We start from the raw sequence: 21,625 nt of genomic DNA on the forward strand, positions 1-21,625 counted from the left end.
GTGAAACCAGATAGAAAAAGTAGAATAAAAGAATTTGGATCAAATCATGAGTCACTAATTAAAACAAAACTATAGAACAGTGAGGACAAGAAAAGGTGCCTATGTGTGACCAAAGGCCTGTCTGAACAATGTTTTTAATTGTTTTTTAAAAGAGTTCTCAGAGGGGGCAGTTCGCAGGTCCAGGGCGAGGGCGTTCCAGAGCCTTGGTGCCGTCACCTCGAAGGCTCGATCACCCCTTGTTTTAAGCCTGGACCTGGGGACCACCAGGAGGTGCTGATCGGCAGATCTGAGTGAGCGGGTGTTGGTTTCAAGTTTCAAGTTTCTTTAATAGTTGTCATACAGAAGTACAGAATACTTTCATACAAAATGCTTCTTACTGTTAAGCTCCAGAGACTGTGCTAGACAAGATAGTATCAAATAACATAGTATAGCATGTAAATTAGAAGTAGAAAATGAGGTCCCAGTGTTCAGTATAGACATATGTACAATGTTCGATGCAGAATAGACGTAACTGAGTTACCATATAATATACAATACTATGCAGTGTACTAATGTACAGTACTATATAGTGCAAAGCAGAAATGGGATGAGGTACAATTTAGGTACAATTTACAGTAAGGTGTACGAGTTGTAGTGCAATCCTTCATCAATAAATATAAAGTGTGGGGAGTGGGTGCTACAGTGTGTTTGTTTAAAGTGAGTGTGTGTGTGTGGATGTGTGTGCTATGTGCGTTTGATGGTTGTTGTTGTGTAGTGTTCATTGTTCGTTGAGCAGCCTGATGGCCTGGGGATAGAAGCTTCTTCTGAGTCTTTCTGTGCTCGCCTTGAGACTCCGGTATCGCTTGCCTGACCGCAGCAGTTCAAAGAGGCAGTTGTTCGGGTGACTGGAGTCTTTAATGATTATCTTAGCCTTGCCCCTGCACCGCTTGTTGTAAATGTTCTGGAGGGTGGGGAGCCCCCCTCCAATTGTGCGTTCGGCTGAACGCGTCACTCTTTGTAGTCTGCTTCGGTCTTGTGCAGTGCTATTCCCAAACCAGGAGGTGATGTTGCCAGTCAGGATGCTCTCTATTGTACATGAGTAGAAGTTCTTAAGGATCTTCTGACTGACTTGGAACTTCCTTAGGCGCCTGAGGAAGTAGAGGCGTTGTCGTGCCTTCTTCACAACACTGTCAATGTGTGTGGTCCATGTCAAGTCCTCGGATATGTAGGCTCCGAGGTACTTAAAGCTGTTGACTCTCTCAACTGGTGCCCCGTCGATGCTGAGGGGGCTGTAGTCCTTGACCCCCGACCTCCTGAAGTCCACAATCATCTCCTTTGTTTTGCTGACGTTCAGGGAGAGGCTGTTTTCCTGGCACCATCCCGCCAGGACCTTGACCTCTTCCAGGTAGGCCCTCTCGTCGTTGGCAGAGATCAGGCCCACCACCACTGTGTCGTCAGCAAATTTGATGATTGTGTTCCTGGGGTCTGCCCGTCAGGAAGTCCAAGACCCACTGGCAGAGGTCATAGTTCAAGCCCAGGTCCCTGAGCTTGGCTATGAGTTTGGAGGGGACTATGGTATTGAATGCCGAGCTGTAGTCGATGAATAGCATTCTCACATAGTTCCCCTTCCTCTTGTCCAGGTGTGATGCTGCTGTGTGCAGCACATGGGCTATGGCGTCCTCCGTGGACCTGTAAAATACAGGGACCTGGGCTTGAACTATGACCTCTGCCAGTGGGTCTTGGACTTCCTGACGGGCAGACCCCAGGTGGTAAGAGCAGGCAACTGCACCTCCTCATCCATCACGCTCAATATAGGGGCCCCCCAGGGCTGTGTTCTGAGCCCCCTCCTCTACTCCCTGTACACACATGACTGCGTAGCACAGCGGAACAACAACACCATCATCAAATTTGCTGATGACACAGTAGTGGTGGGCCTGATCTCTGCCAACGACGAAAGGGCCTACCTGGAAGAGGTAGATAACCTGTCACAGTGGTGTCAGGAGAACTGCCTCTCCCTGAACGTCAGCAAAACAAAAGAGATGATTGTGGACTTCAGGAGGTCGGGGGTCAAGGACTACAGCCCCCTCAGCATCGACGGGGCACCGGTTGAGAGAGTGAACAGTTTCAAGTACCTCGGAGCCCACATATCCGAGGATTTGACATGGACCACACACATTGACAGTGTTGTGAAGAAGGCACGACAACGCCTCTACTTCCTCAGGCGCCTAAGGAAGTTCCAAGTCAGTCAGAAGATCCTTAGGAACTTCTACTCATGTACAATAGAGAGCATCCTGACTGGCAACATCACCTCCTGGTTTGGGAATAGCACTGCACAAGACCGTAGCAGACTACAAAGAGTGACACGTTCAGCCGAACGCACAATTGGAGGGGGGCTTCCCACCCTCCAGAACATTTACAACAAGCGGTGCAAGGGGAAGGCTAAGAGAATTATTAAGGACTCGAGCCACCCGAACAACTGCCTCTTTGAACTGCTGCGGTCAGGCAAGCGATACCGGAGTCTTAAGGCGAGCACAGAAAGACTCTGAAGAAGCTTCTATCCCCAGGCCATCAGGCTGCTAAACGAACAATAAACACTATGCAACAACCATCAAATGCACACAGCACACACACCCACACGCACACACTCACTTAAACAAACAACACACTGCAGCACCCACTCTCCACACTTTAGATCACACAAACACACTTTATATTTATTGATAAAGGATTTGCACTACAACTCGTACACCTACTGTAAATTGTACCTAAATTGCACCTCATCCCATTTCTGCCTTGCACTATATAGTATTGTATATTAGTACACTGCACAGTATTGTATATTATATGGTAACTCAGTTACGTCTATTCTGCATCGTACATATGTCTAAACTGAACACTGTGACCTCATTTTTTTTTACTTCTAATTTACATGCTATACTATGTTATTTTATTTCATACTTATCTTGTCTTGCACAGTCTCTGGAGCGTAACAGTAAGAAGCATTTTGTATAAAAGTATTCTGTACTTCTGTATGACAACTATTAAAGAAACTTGAAACTTGAAACTCTATGGGAAAGCTTTTATTGTGCTAGACACAATTCACGTCAAGTAGAAATATTTCTGTTGACGAGGAGGTCGTTGCGCCAGGTGTAACAAGACATTTTCTCATTCCTGTCAAATAAGTTGTTAACAGATGGACAGTTCCCAGATGACAAGAATGTCTACATCACTGCAGGTGATCAAGTCCACCATGTTGGAAACAGTCCACCAATGGATCAATGCAACCATGAGGAAGCCGACACTCGTGTCCTATAATACATCTCCTAAGAACAAAGCGGGGCTCGCAACTCACTTGTAGTTCCAAGGTGATTTTAATAAACAAAAAAGGCAGTAGATGCAACGTTTCGACCTTACCGGTCTTCCTCAAGCATTTTTAAGGGCCCTTTTTGGGCCGGGGGGGGGCCCTTTTTATGGTTTTTGGGGGGTTTTGGTGATCAAATATTGAATATTGAACTATAATAATCAGTGCAAGAGCTCACTTATCCTTGAAAGACACTTTCATCACTGACTTAAAAGGCCCATACATCTCCATAAATGTTCAGGGGGGAGGGAATAAGTGTTTACCCTACAGACCCCAAGAAGTGCTGTATATTCTGTATTGTTTAATATAAATGCATTTTTTATTCCAATCCCGATTTGTATTTGAGTTTCTCAAATCCCATCGGACTTGACTTCTTCGTGTCCCTCAGTGAGTGTAATACCAGCATTCAACTGTATGCGCCACAGCGGTTTCTATCATCATCATCATCATCACCACCCACGCTATGCATGAAATATATAGGTCCGCGGAGAGGCACGCTGAGGAGGCCGTGCAAACTGCAATGGAATATGGGGCATCTCTCTCTCTTTACCTAATATTTTTATTCTATCCTGACATTTTTCAGTTGGAAGAGCAGTCTATATGCGTAACGGATTTTTATTTATTTATTTATTATTTTCAAAAAGGGCACTTTTTTTATGAGGCTCAAAAAGGCAGGTGCTCAAGCACCCCTTGGGCTCTATGTGTGCACGTGCCTGGTACCACGGGTATTGCACTACCACCCCTGCAGGTTCTATACAACAAGAGGTGCAAATCCAGAGCCTGCAGAATAATGAAAGACCCTCACCACCCCAACAACAGCCTGTTCAGGCTGCTGAGGTCAGGCAGACGCCTGCGAACACCAGCTACTAGGACAGAGAGACTTCGGCTCAGCTTCTTCCCCCAGGCCATCAGAGTCTTGAACACTGAACTCTCCACACACAAGCACACGTGCGGTGTCGAAACGTGGTGCCATTTGAGCAGATCGTGGTGCAAGCTTTATGTTTATGAGCACACACACGACACACACACTGTACACGCTCACACACTAGCAGCCACTTTAACATGAGCAAGCACACACTCATGCTGCACACGCCCACACTTATGGCCACTAAGGAAAGGTCACTTTAAGAATAGTATAGTATAACTTGAGATTGTATAATATAGCATGTACATAAAGACCCAGTGCCTCATCCGTAGCTAACAGTGTATTGCACTACCGCAGGACCTAGCATGTCCTACCATGCTCTGTAAATAACTTATGTACATATACCGATATGCCCTACTCTGTTTACTTGTTTTATTGCACAATGTCGTTCTATTGGATTCTATTATATGTTATTACTATTGTATTATGCACATCGTTGCGGGCAAGACCACCCGCATTTCATTGTATACTCGTATGCCGTGACAAATAAAACTCTTGACTTGACTTGTCATGTATGCTGGGCCTTGCAGGGCAGAAAAAACAGCTATGTACGGGTCATGTATGTGTGTACAAAGGTTAACCTTCTGTAGTATGGTAGTGAAAGGTTAACCTTCTGTAGTCAAAGTCAAAGTCAAAAGTCAAAGATTTTATTTGCCATGTATGGACGAATCCACATTGGAATACAGGTACAGAGCAAACACTGTGTGTCTTCAACTAATCCAATACAGGAGCAGAGTAGAAACAGTACAGGAAAAATATGTAAAAACACAGACAGTATAGTGTCGTATAGTGAAAGGGTCTTACAGCCGAAATATCTTGAAGGAAGGATGTAGACTTTTCCTCCTGACCCAGAGTCCATCGATCAATCTAAATATCAATCTAACATGACACACGGGGGCTAAGGTCGAGTCATTATGAGCTACACAATTGTATAATAACAATAACAATAACAATCAGTGACATTGTCAGACAGTGTGTCGGGCCGGGGGCGTCGACGTGGCTGACGCAATGTGACACATTCTTCATACCGCACCTGTCTGCGTGTGTTTACTTTACGAACGTCCTCCCCCCAGGCCTGGCACGGGCGGCGCGCCGCTTCACGTGTCCCCCATCCTTCCTTCATGTCGAGGAGGGGGGGGGGGGGAAAGGCCGACTATATTCATTCAATTCATTCATTCAAACCTTTATTTATTCTCGAGAAGGACAATTTAGGCATTTTCAACGTCGTCGAGACTTACAGACATTTCAATAATTTTTCTTTTTACAATATAATAATAATAAATAATAATAACTATCTACACAGTATATAGCACCTTTCGCACCTGGACCGCGGCCCATGTGTGAAAGGTGAAAGACCTATGAGAAAGAGCTATGGCTCGGACAGCTCTAAACATCTCAAATACTGCAGGTGCTGAAGCACTCTTTTTATGTGTATATCTGCCAATTTAATGAGTGTTAAAATAATTACCGTAAACAAAGAGGCCTAGATGTTAGATCCTAATGTGAAAAAACTATGTAATTTAACTATGTGACATCTATGTGGCTCGGGGGGTAGAGCACTCGTCTGGTAATCCGGAGGTTCCCGCTTCGAATCCCGCTTCTCCCGAGCAGCGTGTCGATGTGTCCTTGAGCAAGACACTTCTTAACCCCTAATTGCTCCCAATGAGCAGGTTGGCTCCTTGCATGGTTGTTGTTGCCTCTGCCATCGGTGTGTGAATGTGTGAGGAACAAATTGTAAAGCGCTTTGGATAAAGGCGCTATATAAATGCAGCCATTCTAGCTTCAAGCTCTATACTATTTGACCCTTAGCTGCCAGAGATGTACCCTTCCTGGTGACTTGTTGTTCACAATCTGTTTTTCTGCTGTGAAGCACATTGAGCGGCACTTCTTGTATGAAGTGAGACTGCAATTCGAAACGGGCCCCTACAAATGTCCTAACCCAGTTGTACAGTAAAGACCAAGTATGGCTTTGTCAGTATTCCAATGTACAGTGTACAGTTGTACTGTACCCATTCTGCAATCTGTTAATAAACTTTTCAATCAATCAATCAATCATAAAGTCTCCTGGCGCTGACTAAGGTGATGGATGCCTCGGGGTCTTGGCCAAGATTGTAGTGACTGCTCTACATGCACCCCCTCTGCGTGCCCCCCTGTCTCCGGAGGTCTCGTAGTGGTGACCGGAGTGCCGGATGTCCCGCGATGATGTCGGGGAGTTCGCGACCCTCTCTGCGCCGCCCCCTATCTCCCTGTCTCCGGCTGTCCCTGAGCAATGACCGGAGTGTTGAATGTCCCGTGACTAAGACGGGGAGGACGTGACCCTCTTTGCGCCGCCCCTGTGCCTCAAATAGATCCGCTATCAGCTCTATCTTTAATCTTTCAAAATGTTCAGTTGCTATCGCTATTAGCTCTATCTTTAATCTTTCAAAATGTTCAGTTGCTATTGCATGCACTCATCTGTGTTTCACTACACACATGAGTGCATGCTTACCAACTGTCCGTCTGCAACACTACTATCACCAACATCTAAGAAGGGAGATCCCCCCTTGAATGGCCCTTCTAAGGTTTCTCTCCTCCACACTGCCTGTGGTGCATTTTTCCTTATTGTTAGGTTTTAGTGAGTTTTTCCTTACCTTCGCGTGGGGTATGTCTGGGAGTGCTTGCATTCTTTCATGCATTCTTTCATTTATTTGCATTCATCTAAAAAATTTTGGACCTTATGGTGTTCTTGTTCTGTTCTTGACTTATTGTTATGTTTTCTTCTTGACTTGTTTAAAGAAGACCTGTACGGCCCATGGGGACATTAACGTGTGTTGTCGGGCCCTATAAATAAATTTGATTTGATTTGATTTGATAAAAGGTGCTATACAAATAAAGTGTATTATTATTCTTGACTCCTGTCCGCCATACAGTAGTCCTCTGATGTGGGGCCCCTTGCCTCTGACCCCGCCCCCTGACAATGAGCCGCGAGCCAAAGACATGTCATTATGTGCTCGTCACGAAGGCACGCACCCCAAACACTGCATGTGCGATTTTGTAATTCTGCCATGTGTGTGAGCAAGGACACGCAACGGAATAAAAACAAAGGCATAATCCTTGCGTATTTCCAGAGGACAATAGATTTTCTGTAGAGCAGACAGACACGCTTCGGCTCAAGACTCTTGTTTTGAGTTTTGGAATGTAGAAATTGAAAGGGCTTTTCATGGGAAACAAAGAAATATATCCACGTCTCGAATGACAGCAAATACCAGCGGTGGTGACGGCACGTTGAAAAGGACACAACCTGCTTTTTGACGGGGGACCGATTTGAACTTCTTTTAACAGAAAGTGTACTGGAGTGCGAGTTCAAGTCATTCAGAGTGTGAACAGTATACACACCACAGAGTGAGAGGACGACATCAAGCTGCATTAGATTAGATTAGAATAAAATGTATTGTTATATTATGCAGCACAAAAAAATAAGTTTGGCATCCATCCATAGTGCAGTAATATACAATTTACAGGTGATTAAACTGGGTATAAAATACATAAATTAGTACTAGGTAATAGTGCTAATCAGATGTATGTATGTACAGAGTTGCAGTATTAATATGTACAGTGAATCACTGTCAGTGATACAGGTATAAAGGTATATGGTTGTAAGTCCTACTGGCCAGCAGCGTAACTAAGAATAGGTAAGGAATATGTACAGATATAGATATAGTATCTACAGATATGTAAAAAGGATTATATGCAGGTATGTACAGACAGATGTGCATATATATTAATAATAATAATAAAGTAATAATAATAATACAACTTTATTTGTATAGCACCTTTCATACAGAAACTGCAGCTCAAAGTGCTTCACAACAGAAGAAATACATAAAATGAGCACATAAGTGCAGACATATAAAATCACAGTTTTTACAGTGCACTAAAATAGTTCTGGATTACTGTTCAACAGTTTAGAGTCGTCTTTACCTTCTCTGTTTGGTATCCACAGTTTAAAACCTGACAGTCTTCCCTCCTGTTTGATACCCACTTTGACCCTTCAAACCTCCCACTCAGGGCGCAGTTCCCTCTCTCAGGGTGCAGTTCTAGGCCTGAGTCCTACACAGTTTTAAAGCCTGCAGTCTTTCTTGTTTGATACCCACAGTTTAAAACCCTGACCGTTTTTAATCAGTAAGAATACAAATATATTATACATGGTGGGGTGCTTCAATCAGCAATGTTTGCAACTCAGTCTCTTTCTACAGTCTTTGTTAACAAATTATATTGACTTTGAATATTTCAAGATTTCAACTTTCTCTTCCTGTTTCTTGCTGTTCAGTTCTCTACTGGCATGGTATTTTTTGCAGTATAGAGACAGGCCTTCCGCCCCGGAGTAGTCCGCCATCTTGTTTTTGGACTCCCATTATGAAGTCCAGGTGTGTCCGCATCACCTCATCACGTACCCCCCATACCCCACATTTAGCATAAAACGCCTGACAATTGCATACCCAAAGTAATTTGCGATTTATTATACTTTATACTTTATTATATATTATACTTTATACTACTTAGCACACAGTTTGTTGCATTAATGGAATTATAAAGCAACAAACATTTTTTTTTACTTTTTATTGCTGTTTTTACCTGTTATAACAAAGGAAAACCTCAAACTCTTATGAAGAGGAGAAAAAATACTGGCTGTGTAGACCTATTTTTAAATAAAACACAGGAGAGGAGACAAAACACTGGTGTCTGTAGACCGACTTTGAAATAAAACCCTGAACTATTCAGGTATATTTGAGTCCGATCCCTTATTTGTGAAACATTTATAAAATAAAAAGTAGTCCACGTTTTAAAAAAGACTACCATGTGTAGACCTACTTTGAAATAAAACCCTGAACTATGCAGCTCTATTTGAGTCCTTCCCTTATTTGTGGAAAATCTATAAAATAAAAAGTAAATTTTTTGTTGTTCGCAAATTTCTCACCACATATCAGGCATACAGGTAAGCCTGCATCGTTAGTCGTGAAAGCAAATTAATCTGTCTACGCTGAATTAAACCCTCTATTTTCCTCAGACTTTCCTTTTTTTGGATTTATCCATGGTTAGCTTACTGGGGGGTCAAAAACTCAAGATAGCCACTTGCAGACGGCATGAAGGGAGAGGCGCGGGGTGTGACGTACTGTTTAAGTTGATGAAATATTTTTTCATTTCTCCAAAATGAAAAGAAATTAAAAAAAATAGTTAAAAATAAAAGAATATATATATATTTTTTTGGTCAGGAAGCCGCAACTGATTGGCTAAAGAGTCGCATGCGTGTCTTAAAGTCGCATGAGTGTCTTAAAGGAACACGCCAACTTTTTGGGAAATTATCTTAAATGCCATCTACCCTGGAGTTAGACAAGCAGATACATACCATTTTCTTCTCTGTGCATGAATTAGGCTTAGGGAACAGCCGCACTGTTAGCCTATAGCTTAGCGTCATTCACTGGAAGTAGGTGTACCAGTGTAGCCTAGTTTCCAACAGTCACGAAATGCACTCCAAATACAACTCCAAAACATTCCTGTAAACATGTTGTGACCTGTGTATTTACCACATGGAGAAATAAAAAATAAAAAATTTGACATTTTCGTTTTCTAAGCAGATATATACTCAGAACATATTTTTTTGCCAAACCACTGCTGCCTGGGTGCAGTGATTTCATCACCTCAAAAGCCCTGTTGCTTTTTGAAAAACTGGGCTTTTGAGGTGATGAAATCACTGCTGTTCCCTAAGCCTAATGCATGCACAGAGAAGAAAAGGGTATGTATGCTTGTCTAACTCCAGGGTAGATGGCAAATAAGCTAATAAGGGGGGGGGGGGGTCTAGACCAGGGGTTCTCAAACTTTTATACCATGATCCCATTCTATTTAGGATTTTTTTTGGTGACCCCACACTTCATGTAATTTCAACGTGGAATTAAGGAATATCAAAATAAAAGCACACGTTGTTGAACTTGATCATGCATATTTATTAGACAATGTAATTACAGCACTATGTTATCGATACACATTTATAAAACGAGGCATATTTAACATTTAGCAAATATGTTGCCAAAAAGATTTATATATATATTTGATAAAAAAAATGTGTTGCCAATACGACCAGGCGGCTGATTCTGTTTAAATGGAAGTCCGCTGCTCCCCCACACACCTTCACTGGATTAGAGACATACTATACTTTATCAAACTAGAAAAGATAAGATGTCCTCTGAGAGGTTCTTCATCCATGTTCAAGAAAACGTGGGGTTCATTCCTTGTGCTTGTGGATGATGTAACTTCCATACTATTCCAGAATAGTAATTCCCATGCTGCTTGCTTGTATTCATCTGTGTGAACGATAATTCAGCGTGATTTATTCGATATACATTGGAGAAGCATATTTGGGTACTTGAACATGTGCTATATATTTGATATACTATTATTATATATATATATATATATATATATATATATATATATATATATATATATATATATATATACACCGGTATATACTTTTGAGATGACTCTGTTGTGCGACCAAGTCAGTGTTTGTTTGTCTTATTGTTTACTTTTTGTTGTTGTTTTTGTTTAATGTTGTTATCTGTTCTATGTGGACAATGACAATACAATAATGCATATATGCATACATATACTTTGATTTGTATGTCCTCAAAAAAGTATAATAAACAAAAAAGCATATTTCAGATTCAGATTCAGATTCCTGTTATTGTCACGTCATTCAGTACCTTTTACAGCAGAGTGAAAAGAGTGAAACTGTTATGTAATGTAATGAGCAATGTGCAATAATGAGTGATGGGTCAAATGCAATGTGCAATACAATATATAGCATCAGCAACCAGTGTTGTAGTCGAGTCACTAAATCTGGAGAGAGCAGAGAGGGGGGTTTGGCTGTCCTTCAGTATAGCCTACTGATCTAAAAAGAACATTCGGTCACGATCATTACTTGTTGTATCTTCTATGCAGTGTTCAAAAGGTGCAGGGGTTTGCCTTTAAAAACAGGAATCTCTCTCTCTCTCTCTCTCTCTCTCGAGGGTAGAGTTCTTGAACCAGCGTTTCTTTGTGACAGTGGCTCAGCAGGTAGAGCGGTCGTCTGGTAATCAGAAGGTTCCCGGTTAGATTCCTGCTCCTCCTGGGCAGCATGTAGAAGTATCCTTGAGCAAGACACATAAGTAGTAGTAGTAGTAGTAGTAGTTTATTGTCACGTATAAAGTACAGGTACATTAGAGTGTGATGCTTGGTTCATATACATACAGCCCATTATAGTAATATTCCACAATTATTACAGTTGGTAGTGATAATGGTGGCACACATAAATTCACACCAACATGCGCATTTGTTGATACATGCAGGACTACGTTTTTGAGACCGAAGTATGTGTATCACCGCTGCCATGTTACCGGCGATGAGCAGGTCGGCACCTTGCATGGTCGAGCTGCCGTCGGTGTGTGAGTGTGTGAGTGTGCAGCTCATTTACATGCAGCTGCCTATAATTCGAGGTGCTCGTATTGGGCGGAGCAACATGGCTGTCTTTCATGCCACCATCATCATCATCGCCACCACCTTCATCATCCGCCTTCTCGTAACGATCCAGAGTGGAATCAGGTTTTGTAACATTCTCCTGTGGCTTTGATTGCACACTACTCCTTACATCCATCCATGCATTATGCTCAGATTTTTGCATTTGATTAGATTGAAGATTAGATCAAAATGTACAGCACAAGTATGGTCAGTGACACGGGAAGGGGGGGTGCTGCGGGGGCTACAGCACCCCCACCTGGCAGGGAGTTGTAACTGCAAGGTTGTTTTGGCTTTTATTCCATTGTAATATCCTACTCAATGTCACCGGCACTGCAGATTTACCCTACTCTTGGAATTAGGAAAAGTGCATTACCGGCCAGATCCTCATAGGGGCGCTGTCTCGATAACGCAGTGTTCCCTGTTATACAGACCGGTGTTTTAGGCATATAAACAAAGTAATTTAGAAGCTGTACCGGGCGCGTGTCGATTTTTACCAACCCACTTTCAGTTCCGCGTACACGCGTACCGGGCTGCACCGGGCAGAAAAGATCATTGATGCCAAGATGCATTTTGCTGCATTAAGGTAAGACAATGGTTAATCTATTATTGGATGCCTTCATTTGAACACTTAATTTGCATTATATATTAAAAGAGTGGGTCTTAGGCGGTTAGGTGGCCGAGCGGAGATTGCGTTCGTCACCAGCCCCGGAGCTGAGCTGGATTTGCCTGTTCGAATCCAGCTCACAGCTCCGGGGTTGTCACCAGCTTGGCTGGCCGTCTGCACTGATACAATTGGCTGTATCAGAGGGTGGGAGAAGCTGGTGGGGTGGGTCCGGGTCGTTGTAAACAGCGACTCCTACAGTTCGGTCGGGGCGCCTGCTAAGCGCGGATTGGACGTGAGGGGGATAGTGTGGTCCTCCCACACGTTACGCCCTCTCAATGAGAATCCGCGCTGCCAGGTGAAAAGAAGCGGTGATTGGCTGGACGTGTGTCGGAGGAAGCACGTGGTAGCCTCCACTCTCCCAGATGATCTGACTGTGGGGGGTAAGTGCGCAGCGACCAGGAAGGGACTGGGAATTGGCATAACGACTAACATTGGGATGGGAGAAAATCGGAGGAAATGGAGGGGGAAAAAGACCAAAAAAAAAAAAAAAAGAGTGGGTCTTGCCTCGCATAGCCTAGTGGGTGACGTGTGTATATTGACAAAAAAGGGAAAAAAAATCGCGCTGCGCGGTCATTGCCTCCCCTTCAGCGCACCCGCTGCCTAGGACGTTATTATATCACGTATCTCCGCACCCCCAACTCTGACTGACTTCCCGCGGCCCTGAGTATGGTACAATGACAAGAAGTTGGCCTCCAACTACAGACAGCGCTACTGAGTAACAAAGCTACTGAGTAAATATGCTAAATATGCTAAATTAGTATGTACAGTGACAAGTATAAATAAATACACTTATTAAAAAGCACAATACACACACAGCTCAATGGCGGAACTCGATGCACATCAAGCAGAGACACATTCTTATACAGCAGTGAACAAATGACAGGTCACGGTGTTTGGCCCGTCAGCATATATCATAAACACAGATGCAGCTGTCAGGACTCTGAGCTCTGCTCTGCTCTGCTACTGCAGTAATCATGCACCATTAGCCTGGCAGTGCTGTTAACGAGGCGGTAACCATACTGCGCCCTTGCAGTAGAGTATAAATAAATACACTTATTAAAAAGCACAATACACACACAGCTCGGCGGCTGGGTGGCGCAGCGGACATTGCGCTCGTCACCAGCGCAAGAGACACCGGGTTGGAATCCGGCTGTCGGCGTTGCCTCCGGCTTGGGCCGGCCGTCATACTAACTCAATTGGCAGAGTTAGCGGGTGGGGGACTCGAAGGGTGGTAGTCTGGTCGTTGTGAACAGTGACTCCTACAGGTCGGTTGGGGCGCCTGCACAGCAGAGACAGGAAAATGGCGGGGGCAGTGTGAGCCTCCTACACGTTACTCCTCGCCAAAATGAGAGTCCGCGCTGGCAGGTGAAAAGATGTGACAGGCTGCCTCCACATGCATCGGAGGGGACATGTGATGCAAGGCTTCTATCCTCCCTACAACCGGCCAGTGGGGGGGGGCATATGCGAGCAACGATCAGGACAGCGGAGGGAGAATTGGCACGAGAGGTAAATTGGGATGGGGAGAAAAATCACAGAAAAAGGAGGAGAAAAAGTAGAAAAAAAAAAATACACACACAGCTCAATGGCGGAACTCGATGCACATCAAACAGAGCCGCATTCTATACAGCAGTGAACAAATGACAGGCCTGTCAGCATATATATATAGTATCAGGACATATATCAGCAGCAGGTTGTATGAGCTCTTACATAAATATGAGGGCTGTACTTCATACCAGCAGTAAGCTATCCATATATCTTAAGCTATTCCAGCATTGCAGTGAACAAAGGCATTCGTTTGTGACAATATGTGGCTTCATCATGTCATCGAAGGTAGGCAAAAGGTTCTTCCTCTTTTCGCTGCATTTAAAAGTATGATCTCCGACAACTGTGTGTCGATTTAGATTAGATTCAAATGAATTGTCATTATACAGCGCAGTACAGTACAATGAAAATAAGTTTGGCATCCAACCAAAGTGGAAATGTAACAGTGAAGTGCAATAGTAATATACAATGTACAGGTGATTGAACTGGGTATAGAATATATAAATTAGTACTAGTGGGTAATAGAGCTAATCAGATGTATGTACATAGTTGTAGTATTACAGTGTTGTATGTACAGTGATATAGGCAGGGTGCGATCCACGGGGTGAGCTCGGTCCGCTATAGCTCCCCTAGATCAGACATCAGCTCCCTTGGGGGTCTCTAAAGCTCCCCTGGGGGTCTCTAAATTACTGAAAATAAATGCTACTTTTGCCATGCATTTCTCATTTTTCTGTAATTTTCTGTATCATCATCGTGTATAATAATAAACGTATGCTATTTTGGATGTATGATTAATGATTTGCGCACTAATTCACACGTAATATGGCAACATGCATGCTATTCTTGCAATTACCATTCGGAGCGCGGCGGCGCTGCAGCCTACTGCGACTATTATTAGTATTACAACGCCCGGTGACCGTGCCGGCGCTGCGGTCGGACTCGTATCAGAACACAGGATAGGATTAGATACTGTAGACAGTGTTGGATGATGATCTATCATCTAATTAAATGGATACTTTTTTTTTTATCATGGAATGTGCTGTGGAAGCCCAGACCGTCCAGACGGCCGGACCTCAACAAGTGAGTTGTCTAGTATTATGTGTTCTGTAGAACTGAAACTGATTGAATATGTGACAGGATTCAAGAGGTTTATTTGTCACATACATACATACAGGCTACATTAACGTCTGCGATCACAGTATCCTCCAACAGTCTGACTCCTCCCTGAGAGGCGCCCCCCCCCCCCCCCCCCCCCGGCGCAAAAAATATTATTTGGCTCACCCAAAGACCATGCTATGGTTCGCACACTGGATATAGGTATGAATACACTATGGTAGTAAGTCATACTGGCCAGCTGTAAGAGTAGGTGAGGGATATGTACAGATATAGATATAGTAAAGATATGTAAAAAGGAATGCCGGTACAGTATGTGGATATATATATATCAACTTGTAACTGTCTTAACTGATTTGTTATAGTTTATTCTTATTTATGTGCCTATATGAGGCGGCACAGTGGTATAGTGGTTAACACTGTCGCCTCACAGCTAGAAGGTCTAGGATTTGATTCCCGCTTGGGGACCAGGTTTCCACGTTTCCAGGTACCCAGGTGGGGTATCTCCCGGGCCTTTCTGTGTGGAGTTTACATGTTCTCCCTGTGCTCGCAAGGGTTTCCCCCCCGATAAGAGAAACCCAATGGAAAAACATGCAACAGATCGCTAACGCTGTCGCGTTCCCTGACGAAGACGTACAGGAGCACTTGGATTGGTTCCCGGGGGCGTGGCCCCTCTCCGACTCCCCTATCTGCTCCCGGCTGCCCATGGGGGGGAGGACGACGGGATGGGTCAAGTGCAGAGACTCAATCGCATCGGCCACCCAACTAACTGCATGTGTTGTTCCTGTGTGTGTGTGTGCCGCCAATCGCATGTGCGTCTGCCTGCATGCCAAATAAAGACTTCTCCAAAGTCCAGTTATTATTATATTATATATATATGTATGAAATTGTCGATCAACCATGTCTTGTTTTGTAAGCTTGTCGTCGTTGTATAATGAGGGTAACCTCAGTGTCATACGAGTTGAAATAAAGGTTTTCATTCATTCATTCACCTCAATTGTCCTTTTCGAGAATAAATAAAGGTTTGAATTAATTGACTGTAATCTCAATTGTATCTCAATTACAAGCAAGAGACATTATATGTTTAATATTTGCCATTTACCTATGTGAATATGGTTAATATTTACCATAGATTTGAATGGGAAAATAAATCATGTTTATTTATTACTAACATAATGAATGAAACAAGGTGGAGGCAGACAGTGAAGGTACACAGTGAACCTGTTCTTTTTTTGTACCATGTTTATTTGGTTTTCACCTACAATTTACACACTTTTGGGACCCTATTCCACCACGTATGCAATACACATGTGTACACAGTGTGCACTCAATGCATTTTATTTTTATTTTATATGTTGAGCCAAGGACAATGAGTCTCAATAAAAAACATAAAACATAACTAAAAGCTAACTCATTGTATAATTTATCTTAATGAATCTTAATGACTATGTTGTAATTAAATTGGATGGTATAGCCTTTTTACTAGCCTATTTTCTCAAGACGAATGACTAATTGTGAATGAATGAATGAATGAATGAATGAATGAATGAATGAATGAATGAATGAATGAATGAATGAATGAAAACTGTATTTAACAGATTGCAGAATGGGTACAAGTTCCTGATTAATTGAAAATGGGGGACCCTGATGTAAACAAGACGAAAGTCTTTCTCTGATCTGCATCCCCTTAACAATTGTGTGTATTGAGCTGTACTGTACCCATTCTGCAATCTGTTAATAAAGTTTTCAATCAATCAATTGAAAATGAAGGACCCTGATGTAATGTCCTTGCTCGTCACGGCGGTATCTGTCGCACCGTTTCTTCCACACACTAGGATGGAACAGCAGAGTGGCGCAGCGGAAGCGTGCTGGGCCCATAACCCAGAGGTCGATGGATCGAAACCATCCTCTGCTAATTTTATATTCTCGAGCGTGCATTAAATCAAATCCACACAGATACTGTGTGGAAGAAACGGTGCGACAGATACCGCTGTGATGCTCTGTACATACAGTATACGAGCAAGGACATTACATCAGGGTCCCCCATTTTCAATTGATTGATTGATTGATTGATTGAAAACTTTATTAACAGATTGCAGAATGGGTACAATACAGTACGGCTCAATACACACAATTGTTAAGGGAATGCAGACCAGAGAAAGACTTTCGTCTTGTTTATATCAGGGTCCAACCATTTTCAATTCATCATAACATACATGACATACAGATAGACAGTACTGCTACATCTATACATTTATGACATACCAGATTTACAAATACACTACTGTTTGTGATACAAAAAAAGAGTCTAAAAAAGAGAGTATATACATTTGACGTAGAAACTGTACATTGGAGGAGGTGGGGTGGGGGGGGGGACTGTACATTGGAGGTGGTTGGGTGGGTGGGGTGGGGGGGGATGGGTAGGCGGGGTGGGGGGGGAATAACTGTACATTGGATTATCGATGAAACCTTACTTGGTCCCAAGAAGAGGGTCTCGTGTATTATTGGGTTAGGACATTTACTGTACATTGGAGGGGGTTGTGTTAGGACATTTACAGGGGCCAGTTTTGAATTGCAGTCTCCCGTAGGTGCTCTTTGAGAGTGGTTTTGAAGGTGGGTACTGGGTAGATTCACATTCCTTTACAGCTTTGGGTATGGCGTTCCACATTGATGTGGCATAATTGCGAAACGTGTTTAGTCCCTTGTTTGAGCCGAATCTGGGTTTAACATGATTTGTGGAGCTCCCTCTGGTGTTGTGGTCGTGGTATTCACTGACCTTTGGGAAGTATTTTGACATGTACATGGGTACCTTAGTGGTGTGAATCTTGTAGACCAGGCCCATTGCAAGTTGCTGTACTCTGTCGTCTACTCTAAGCCATCCTAGCCATCCTGTCACAGGAAAGATTTGCCTCCTACCGGGAGGAGGTTGAGGTACTGGAACGCTGGTGCCAGGACAACAGCCTGCTCCTGAACATTGGCAAAACCAAGGAACTGATCGTGGATTATAGGAGAGGACAGCAGGAGACACACACACCACTGATGATAAACGGGGCTACCGTGGACAGGGTGAGCAGCTTCAAGTACCTGGGGGTCCACATCTCAGAGGACCTGACATGGTCAACACACATAGGCACAGTAGTAAAGAAGGCGAAACAGCGTCTCTACCACCTGAGACAGTTAAGGAAGTTCAGAGTATCGGGGAAGATACTCCAGTCCTTCTACTCAGGAGCTGTAGAGAGCATCCTGACCGGAAACATCACTGCCTGGTATGGAAACAGCACGGCACAGGACAAGAAGGCCCTACAGAAAGTGGTGCGCTCAGCCGAGCGTACCACGGGTATTGCACTACCCCCCCTGCAGGTTCTATACAACAAGAGGTGCAAATCCAGAGCCTGCAGGATAATGAAAGACCCTCACCACCCCAATAACAGCCTGTTTCAGCTGCTGAGGTCAGGCAGACGCCTGCAAATCCCAGCTACTAGGACAGAGCGGCTTAGGCTCAGCTTCTTCCCCCAGGCCATCAGAGCCATGAACAATGTACATTGAGTGCTCAGAACATTGAACTGTCCACACACAAGCACACATGAACACACACACGACACGCACACTGTGCACGCTCACACACGAGCAGCCACTTAACACTTTAACATGAGCGGGCACACACTCATGTCGCACACACGCACACTTATGGCCAAAGGAAAGGACACTTTAAATTAGAATAACAGGAACAGTGTATTGCACTACCAAAGCTAACTAGCATGTCACACATGCGCTGTAAATAACTATGTACAGATACCGAGATGTCACTCCATGTTACCTGCTACCTGTTACTGCACAATGTTGTTTCTTCTTTTGATTCTATTATATGTACCACTGTATTGCACATCGTTGCGGGCAAGACCACCCGCATTTCATTGTATACCTGTATGCCGTGACAATTAAAACTCTTGACTTGACTTGACTTGACTAGGATGGAACCTAGGTATGTAATTTCATACCTTTCATTGTGACAATATTGTCACCCACTGTAACTGAAACTGAGAAGCCGTCGGTCTTGCTGAGTTTGTTATTTGAACCGAAGAGAATGGACTCTGTTTTACCCAGGTGTAATGATAGTTTGTTATTGATTGATTGATTGAAAACTTTATTAACAGATTGCAGAATGGGTACAGTACAGACAGTACAGCTCAATACATACAATTGTTAAGGGGATGCAGACCAGAGAATTATCAGCGAATTATTTTGCCGAGTTCCGAGCTGGGCCGTCTCCCCGTCGTCATCCTCCTCATGACTTGTGTCATTTAAACAGGTTATTGCCTTGGATGTGAATGGATGAATGAATGAATGAATGAATGAAAACGTTAATTAACAGATTGCAGAATGGGTATAATACAGTAGCCTATGGCTCAATACACACAATTGTTAATGGGATGCAGACCAGAGAAAGACGTTTGTCTTGTTTACATCAGGGTCCCCCATTTTCAATTCTTAGTGTCAGAATCATCAGCAATTTATCGCATTGTTCACTAGTACTGTAGCTAACGTTTGATATATTCCCTCAGATAGCTTCTATACTTTAAACATGCTTCAATTTAACTGGCCACCAAAGTCTCACAGTTAAGGAGAGCAATTTCCCTGGTGGTCTAGTGGTTAGGATTCGGCGCTCTCACCGCCGTGGCCCGGGTTCGATTCCCGGTCAGGGAACTCACTTTTCTCTGGTCTGCATCCCCTTAACAATTGTGTGTATTTGAGCCGTACTGTTTCGTTTTGTACCCATTCTGCAATCTTGAAGTCTAAAGTTTCAAAGTTTTCATTCATTAATTCATGCTTGAGAATATAAAATTAGCAGAGGATGGTTTCGATCCATCGACCTCTGGGTTATGGGCCCAGCACGCTTCCGCTGCGCCACTCTGCTGTTCCGACCTACTGTGTGGAAGAAACGGTGCGATGTATACCGCGTGACGCTCTGTGTCCATGGTATATGAACAAGGACACTATAAGGGAAGCGAGGAAGGAAGGGTCATCTATGCTCTGCTTATTGTCAGATTTTGGTGGCAGTTCAATTGAAGCCTGTTAACTGCCACCAAAGTCTGACAATAAGCAGAGCATAGATGACCCTTCCTTCCTCGCGTCCTCTATAGTGTCCTTGCTCATGGACACAGAGCGTCACGCGGTACACATCGCACCGTTTCTTCCACACAGTAGGTCGGAACAGCAGAGTGGCGCAGCGGAAGCGTGCTGGGCCCATAACCCAGAGGTCGATGGATCGAAACCATCCTCTGCTAATTTTATATTCTCAAGCATGAATGAATGAAAACTTTAGACTTCAAGATTGCAGAATGGGTACAAAATGAAACAGTACGGCTCAATACACACAATTGTTAAGGGGATGCAGACCAGAGAAAGACTTTCGTCTTGTTTACATCAGGGTCCCCCATTTTCAATTCATATTGTCAGAATCATCAGCAATTTATCGCATTGTTCACTACTGTTTGATATATTCCCTCAGATAGCTGCTATACTTTAAACAGGCTTCAATTTAACTGGCGACCAAAGTCTCCAAGTAAGCAGAGCAATTTCCCTGGTGGTCTAGTGGTTAGGATTCGGCGCTCTCACCGCCGCGGCCCGGGTTCGATTCCCGGTCAGGGAACTCACTTTTCCCCACCCTATCCCACCCCACCTCCTCCAATGTACAGTTTCTTCGTCAAATGTATATAATCTCTTTTTTAGACTCTTTTCGTATCACAAACAGTACTGTATTTGTAAATCTGGTATGTCATAAATGTATAGATGTAGCAGTACTGTCTATCTGTATGTCATGTATGTCATATATGTTATGATGAATTGAAAATGGGGGACCCTGATGTAAACAAGACGAAAGTCTTTCTCTGGTCTGCATCCCCTTAACAATTGTGTGTATTGAGCCGTACTGTATTGTACCTATTCTGCAATCTGGTAAATAAAGTTTTCATTCATTCATTCATTCATTCAATAAAATACATCAACATAACTAAAAAATGGTTAACCGTTTGGTCGTACAGCAGTGAAAACCCTTTAGTTATGTTGTATGTATTTTATTGAATGAATGAATGAATGAATGAATGAATGGGAATGAATGAATGAATGAAAACTTTATTTACCAGATTGCAGAATAGGTACAATACAGTACGGCTCAATACACACAATTGTTAAGGGGATGCAGACCAGAGAAAGACTTTCGTCTTGTTTACATCAGGGTCCCCCATTTTCAATTCATCATAACATATATGACATACATGACATACAGATAGACAGTACTGCTACATCTATACATTTATGACATACCAGATTGTTTGTGATACCAAAAGAGTCTAAAAAAGAGAGTATATACATTTAACGAAGAAACTGTACATTGGAGGAGGTTGGGTAGGTGGGGTGATGTCAGGAAAAGTGAGTTCCCTGACCGGGAATCGAACCCGGGCCGCGGCGGTGAGAGCGCCGAATCCTAACCACTAGACCACCAGGGAAA

The sequence above is a fragment of the Notolepis coatsorum genome (assembly GCF_963971535.1).
Source record: "Notolepis coatsorum genome assembly, chromosome: 11".
NCBI classification, from domain to species: Eukaryota; Metazoa; Chordata; class Actinopteri; order Aulopiformes; family Paralepididae; genus Notolepis; species Notolepis coatsorum.